Below are 8048 nucleotides of genomic sequence, written 5' to 3' on the forward strand. Positions count from 1 at the left end.
TGCAGAAAAAGTCGCATAGGAAATGCCTTCAAAACATTTTGCATTGGACTGAGCAAGAGATACCCACTGGGATACTTGTGGAGAATCAAAAGTGACAGACTTGCAATATTTGCTCTTTATTTAAGGTACTAATATGTCTCTATCCAGTCTTCCCCAAGAAGGCTTTCCAGAAAATCTTGGTATGATCTTCCCTTCTGAAGCATCTTGCCATTTTTTTAATGGGAGAAGTTATTAACTTTAGGAAACAGTAAAAAAACCCCACTCCCAACTTGAAAACAGTGCTTTTCCTGTGGTGCTTCTAGTCTGTGTATGGATTTCACTTACCACCAACAAAAATGTTCCTTTTCTAAGAGAAGAAAGACTGACTCTTGGAAAGGACTAAGCGATTCTGGGCATTTGGTATCTCTCCGTGCTGCCAGCTTTTCAGCTAAATACAGTTGCAGACTCTCCACTGTGTGCATATGGGGATAAAAAGCAGATGTTTTCCAAATCCCCTGAAGTTTCTATAACTGTCATTTAAAAGAAAACACCTTTGACTTGTGCAGCAGGCAAGCCTGAACTGAAACCACAGGGAGAGAGTAAATATGATCCTCCTGGTGAAACCACAGGGGGAGAGTAAATACGATCCTCCTGGTGTCATTTTTAAAACCTCTTTTCTGTCTGTAACTGCTCTGTAAATGTAAATAAACACCGTTCTCTTAATATGTAAGTTTCTACCCCAGAACTCTATTAGGGATTGCACAAATATTACTTCAGTGCATATTCAGACATTATTAAAACAAATTACTCTATTGCAGTAGAGCTAAGGCCCATTAATTCATTCATTCATGATGGTGGTGGAGTGTGCATGTCCCCGAGGTATGCCAGGAACAACCGTGCTGTTGTAAGCTTACACAATCAGTTATTTAAAATTGATTTATTTTGTTAATATCGTATAATGGCTCCCAGGAGTAGATGAAAACAGATCAGAGCTGATTATGCCTCCAGGTTATAGCTTGAGACAAGGCAGTAACTCGTGGGTCTAGAACTCACAGCTACAGAAAAACACTGCATTGTACTCTGTATGGTTTTTTCTCCCTGCCACCCCTTGAACCTCACAGTATTCATGTGCCTCAGGTCTTAAACCACCATAGGCCTGCATTGTACAGCTTGGCCCAGATTGCCTGGACTGTACCTGGCAGAAGTCTAAAGGGGTCTGTCTTGTACACACAGCTATGGGTAGTTTTAAACCATCCTTTACAGCTTCCCTGTTCTTGGCTTCCTCTAGTCTTTGGCCCACCACTGGCATTGGATAAAACTGGCCACAGAAAAAATATCCAACAGTTGAAAATCCCTGGTGAAGAGAGACAACTAGTTTGTTCCCCCTTTTATACTCTGTGTATTGAAAACACCAAAGAATAAAAACAGCTAGAATAAAAAGGTCTGTATTGGACTTGGCTCAGCCTAGATAGAGAATTTGTAGCCATGTTCTGATTTGGCTTCCAAGAGGCATTTTAACATATAGATGTTTCTCTTCCTCTCAAAACCATTGTTCATGGTTTCATCATTTCATGGTTTTCATCATTCCTGGACATCGTTTCATGTGTTGCATGTTCCTGATTCTCCATTTGTTTTTATTTTCCAGTCAGATGAGGGTTTCCATTTGCTTTAATTAGCTTTAATTAGTCAGTGGTATGACAGTACAGCAGCTTTCTCTTGCCACAGGAGAGGGGTCATTCCTAAGCTTGCTGCTGAGGTCATTCCTTAACCACTGGTGCTGTAAACAACCCATGAATTACTTCTGCAGAAACAAAGCAAAAGGCCAGAGACACGATGGCAGCAGTATGCTATGTCCTGTGTCCACATTCACTCCAAACTGCTGTGAATGCTCTCAAACCAGAAAGCCAGCTGGATGAGGCGTGCTAGAGACAGTGGCTGAGAATGTAATTTCCAAGTAGGACTGTTACACTGGCTGCTGTCACTGTAGTCAAATGCCTTCTGGCTCAGTCACATATGAAAACTGCAATACTGGGAGATGCTTCGCTCATAAGTAGTGAACCACAAAGTGGAATTATCATACACACTCCCCTTCCCAGCAAAGCTGGATAAGGGCTGTCAGATCCTTGCTCTATACCTAAAATTCTTACCTTGGAGTGAGCTACTTGACTGCTGATCATTTTGTATCCCCACAAGACTAAATCCTTGGGATTCTGTTGCCTGGTTGTGCTGGCCTCTTAGATGGTCCCTGTGGAGCAGAATCTGCCTGGCCTGGATGGAGATTGTTGAAAGAAAAGCCATCCCCTATCTGTAAGAGAATCACAAGTTTTCCTTATATTCCCGTATCTCTGAGGCTTCAGTGGATAACATGTTCTTATTTCAGTCCTTTGGCAACAATCTAGGGATCTGTCCAATTAAACAGTTATATTAGTTCAAATAAAAGAGACCAGGACCAAGGATACATTTCTGGTTTCTTAAAGCCTAAGTCAGCTATTGCTACCTTAATGATGTTTGGCCTTCAGATCTAGGCCTGATTCAAATCTCTGAGGGCTGAACTTTCAAGGCAGAGCTGCCTATACAGCTCTTGGTAGGTGTATTAAGTGTAGCAGACTGACCCAACTGCGACCCTGGAATGTACCTACACTTGTGGCTGAAGGCTCTGTGACACTTCGGAGTGTCACTTCTGAGCCCCACTTCTGGGGCTCATTTAGAGAAGGCCTAGACAGCATCTGCACATTTAAAAGCTGTTGGAAATCTCTGCGTAGTCTGAGGTCTGCCCAGACCCAGCTAGAGCCTCGCAGCTTACTTTAACTGTGATCTTCCTTGCATGGGTGGCAGGGCTGTTGCAGGCTCCTCATGCAGCTGGTGTCACTCTGTGGTGACAATGGCTTCATTTTTCAGGTCCTGCTTTATTTGTATTGTTTGTTTTGTTTCTTTTCTTTTTAATTATGGGTATAAAGCTCACTGTTGTTTAATTTGAGTTCCTTATGAGCTGAATGAAAGGCATGAGGTAAAATAGATTAAAAGTATACATGTGTCGTGAAGACTTGAAATTATTTTCTTCCACGCTGTACCTATTTGGACTATTCAGATGGTTTACTATCCACAGTTTTCACTAGAATCTCTAAATATACCAGTAATACATAAACAACATTAAATAATAATAGTGTTACATACATATATCTATAAATATATATAGTATATATGCAACACAAATCTGTTTTGTAAATATCAATTTAGGATTCTGCTTTTTTATTCAGAGCTTTTTATCAAGGCAATCTTTTGGTTAAATGTAAAACCACATGAAATTTCCAATAAAAGTCAAACTCCAGAAAAGTAATAGAGGAGGCACTGGGTCAAAAAGGATGAGCAAATAATAAAGTTTATATGTAGAGTATGGATCATATTTCAAAAGCAAATGGAATAAACTTAAGCAAAACAGCATGTATTCCAAATTGGAATCAGGTATAATATTATGAGAAATCTGTGTACCTCCTATTGTAAATATTTATACTTTTGAATTTCCTTAGTAAACTGCCAGATATTATTCCCCAAAGAACATTATTTACTTGTTTTAGATTTTAGCTTATCTGCCCTTCAATTCTCTTGTGAGATCAAATTCTCACATTACTGACGCATAGGGGTTTTTTAATTGCAGATCAAAGGGAAATACAATTCATACATGCATTACAACATTGTCTTTTAACACCTAGAAGACAATAGTGACTAGAATTTGACTTCATAAGGCATTAAATTTGAATATGATGCCAGAAAAAGTGCCGTAAATCTCCCTGGAGCTGAAATTCACTTGTTATTTTCATGTGAGTAACTTCTGCATAGTCTCCTCTATGCTAAATCACTGCCAGTACTGCAACACAATTTCAAAGGGAAAATTTCATGCATTCAAAGATCAGGGTATTATAAGTACAGGAATTATTCTATTTAAATTTACATATGAATTCTGCTCTGTCTCAGTGTATGTGCAATTATCAGGTTTCTGACAATACACAGTCTATTGATCAGTCTTGTTCAAGATTATGGGAAAGACTCTGAATTCTAGCCTACCATTCTAATTCCAAATTATTGTCATGCTTTAAATTTTATCTGCTGTCTACTTTCCCCAGTCCTCAATAGGGATACACAGAGGCTTACATGCCTTTGACTTATCTGCCTTGATGCCTGCCTGATAAAAGTAATCATAACAATGTAGTTTGTTATTTTTGCTTTGAGCTTTTAAATGGAAAATGCCCTATTGACTTTAATGCCAGAAGATGCAGCATTTTTTTCTACAGGAGGCTGCAAGGGAAATGGAAACTCCCAGTGAAGAGTTTATCTCTTCACTAGCTCACAGAGTCAGTAATTTAAGGTGAGCTTCCTCTATGCATTTGCCTATCTCACACCCTTTTGGAAAATTTTCTCTTTGGTCCAGGAAGGTGTGACTGGGCATTAAAGTATGAAACATGCTGCCAGAATTGCACATGCTTTCCAACATCACTGATAACATCCTGTTCTGTCATGTTGGTGTGTCTATTTAACTTCTAAGTTCCTTAGGTCAAGGACTGTCTACAGCTCCTTGTTTATACAGTAATTACTAAATCTTTGTCCATCTTGATTACTCCCTAGTCATTACAATAATAAACAAAGCAGTAAGAAATCATCAGTCACATCAGATTTGAACCAGAAGCATAAAAGCAAGGTCTCATAATGAATGCATTGTGCCATGCATTCATTCGGCACAAGACATTTCCGCCTCCTCCTTCCCAGCAATCCCCACCTCTTATTTTTTCTTTATGTGGCTAAAAAAAAGGTAAGAGAATAATCTCAGAAGTTCATGGAAAAAATTTGTAAGCTGAGTCCCTCTCAGTCCAGACAACAACACAAAAACAGAAAAGCAAGGGGGAAAAAAAAAAAGAATGTTTAGTTTGGTAAAAAAATTTTGATCAAAACAGTTGCAATTTGCAAGGATTAGATCTGGTCCACTGTCCTACCGAGGTAAGAACTGGACAGTGGCTCTTTATGACTTCACAGCCCTCTGTAGGCTGCCAAATAAAGTATGTTTTGGATGAAATTCTGAAAAAAGAGCTGGCATTAAAAAAAGTTTTGGTGTCCACTTCCAGCCCTAGTCATTTTCTTTTAATCTTTAGCCAGAACATGGGAAATACAATCCTCCTTCATTAAAAGTATTTAAGTGATCATCTGTTGGACTGTATGTGACTTGCAATTTGCCTCCTTTATGGGATGAATAAGCTTCATGGAATCTGGTTATAAGCTGAAAAATCACTATGGAAATTTTTACGAACTTTCCCTCCTCTTTACCTCCCAAAAGGAACGTTTTCACTTCTAGAATTACTTTTCCTTCTGATAGTGTGAGAGGAGTAAACCAAGGACAGCATATATCTACCTGGAATAATACCTAAAATCCTTCAAGGTTGTTCTGCTGTATTTTAGTTCCCTAAGTCTCTCTTTCACTGTCATGTGGCCATCTAAGTGATTTTCTGTGTCCTGTTGTATGCGTACAGATAGAAAAAGGAAAAAATAATTGTTTACTTTCAGCTAGAGCCTGAAATAGTAAGTGAAAACAGATGATGAACAACCAAAGTCTCAGTACTGTACATTGGTTTTGCAGGGTTTTTTCCTAGTTCTTTTGAAATCCACACTCCCACCCCCACATACACGTGGCAGTGTTTGTAGGTTTTGAGCCTTGGGAGTGTTAGCAGCTGAGTCTTGTGTAACCTTTCCACTCCAGGGCAGGAGGTCCTCAGCTTGTGCAGCTAAACCACTGCTGGGCACTGGTCAGCCTGGAGTGAAGAAACCATGGGAAAATGAACAAGCAAACAAAAGACAGTGTCCTGTGGAAAGCATTGCCTGACAAACAGACAAAAGACAGTGATTTATTTGCTGCTAAGTGACATCTTAAATCAAATACTAAAAGACATCAAAACTCTTTCTCTTAAAGGCTCAGTATTACCCTCTGTAAGGGTATTATACACACTTCTATGACATGGTGCAAATGTTAGGGACTGAAGAACAGCTTGCCCATCTAAACTTGACTTGCCAGTTTCAGTTTGATGATACAATTTTCACTTTCTATTCTGTGACTCTTAAATAAATTTGTAGTTTTATAGGTTTCTCAGTTTTCTGTGTTTATGTTCAGAGGTGGTTGTGCTTTGATAATAAAAGTAATACCTTATTTTTATACAATGTGTGTCAAAAGTAGGAGACAATGTACTTCACAAAATAGATCTGCACCATTACCCCTTTACCTGAGGGAAAAACAAGGCTTTTAGAGTTGAAGAAATTGGGTTTTGATTATTAAGGTTTATATTACATATAAAGTATTTATATGTAAATACTTTATATTACCTATAAAATACTTTATTTTACATATAAAGCACTTCATATTACATATAAAGTATTACATATAAAACTTTTATTAAAGGAAGATTACAGCATCCTAATTATTATATTTATTTTTTGTTTACTCTTGTGGTCAATCTGTCCTGAGTTTACAGTAGGCAAAATGTGGTTCTTGGTGATTGCATGCAAATCACTGAACCCTTCTTTCCTTTGTCTATTGAAAATAGTGATGATATTTTGGTTTTAATTTAAAATATGGATGATCATTCAAAGCAGATTAATAAAGTTACATTTAGAAGTAATGAAGTGCTGGAAGTCCTTTGGCTCAGAAGTTTTTAATGACAGGCAAGGCAATATTATTTGTCTGCTACAATATTCTGGACTGCTCTTGAAGTACTGATACTAAACTCAGAGAGCCATGACTGTCTACTTACATGAGCCTTATCGGATTAGCAACGTAAAGGAAATTATGTTTTTTAAGAAATCACTTTTTTATCATCTCCCGTGCTGCTCTGCTGTGGTAGTTCCTACATTTACAGCAGCACCTTGGTTTGGATATTTTCTCAATCAGATTTCACCTTGATAGTAGATTTGTAATGTGCTGAGTTGCTTTCTTCAAATAGAGGTTCTGGAGCTCTAAAAAGGCAGCTGCACTGCACCCAGCCAGTAGTAAATACTTCTAAAAAGCATGGTACTAAGTCATTCCTCTATAAACCACCTCCATATAACCTCCCCTAAGTTTCTCCTGCAGATCTATGCTGGTCCCACCTTTCAACAGGACTAGCTGACCCAGATGCCCCTGTTCTTTGCTGGGACCTCACACTGGGACCCACCCACTTCCCTTTCCTGAAACAGCATGCCAAGGAGCATGATGGATCACACAAGTCCATACCCAGACATCTGTTTGCTTTCTATTTGGAAAAAAAGCTTCTCACATTATATAGCCCAGTGTGCATGTCATCAGACACCCACACTGTGTCTGGAATGTGGTGATACAGGAGCCTCTTGTTGGCAGCATTCAACATTTTTATCAGCATTTCCGTACTGAGAGGTCTGAGTGCTGAGATGGGTGGGTTGAACAGAGGATATGAAGTGGTCACTCACTAGAAATGTGAAGGGAATTAAGGTGTGTGACTGTGATGGGATGCAAACTTTTAATAGTATTTGGCCCCTAGTTCTCACTGTGAAAGAACCATAAGGGTGCAGGGGAAGAGTCAAAATAGAATAAAGAGGAGAATGAGCCTTTGCACTGCAAAGCTGGAGTGCTGAAAAAGGAAGGGAAATCCTTCCTTCTGATATCTGCAGTCCTTTGAGGTCTCATTAATGACTCCCTCCTTTGACTTTTACAATGCCAGCCCTAGAGATCCCACTGAATTTTCCCTATTCTTTTCTCTCTACCCTCAGAACCTACTTACCATTGAGCATTTGAATGTTGTGTTTATCATGGAGAAATCTCCAGTGATTTCTGAATTAGTTTCTTGGTGTACAGTATGTTATTTCTGTTGTTTTTCCTTTGAAATGCCTTATTTCTCAATGTTGTTATGCACAAGAAAATTACTTTTTTTTTCTTTTTTGTGAGAACGTTCTGCTACAAATTAAGCTCTATGTAGGAAAATGTAGGAAATGTATGAAAATTAGTTACTATGTCAAATGTAATAAGAAAGTATGAAGAGAACTAATGCTTCTCTGTGGCAGTTTTCCATAGCGTGAGGTAA

The 8048-nt window shown here is 38.6% G+C and overlaps 1 long non-coding RNA gene across 1 annotated transcript; it reads right to left on the reverse strand.

Moving 5' to 3' along the window:
- Positions 1-1573: 1573 nt before the first annotated feature.
- Positions 1574-2607, reverse strand: LOC135295571 (uncharacterized). Its single transcript, XR_010357694.1, has 3 exons — positions 2477-2607; positions 2127-2284; positions 1574-1780 (listed from the first exon to the last, which is right to left on the reverse strand). It is a non-coding gene; the product is annotated as an uncharacterized LOC135295571 (long non-coding RNA).
- Positions 2608-8048: the final 5441 nt, after the last annotated feature.

This window comes from Passer domesticus, chromosome 2 (genome assembly GCF_036417665.1).
Source record: "Passer domesticus isolate bPasDom1 chromosome 2, bPasDom1.hap1, whole genome shotgun sequence".
Classification (NCBI taxonomy): Eukaryota; Metazoa; Chordata; class Aves; order Passeriformes; family Passeridae; genus Passer; species Passer domesticus.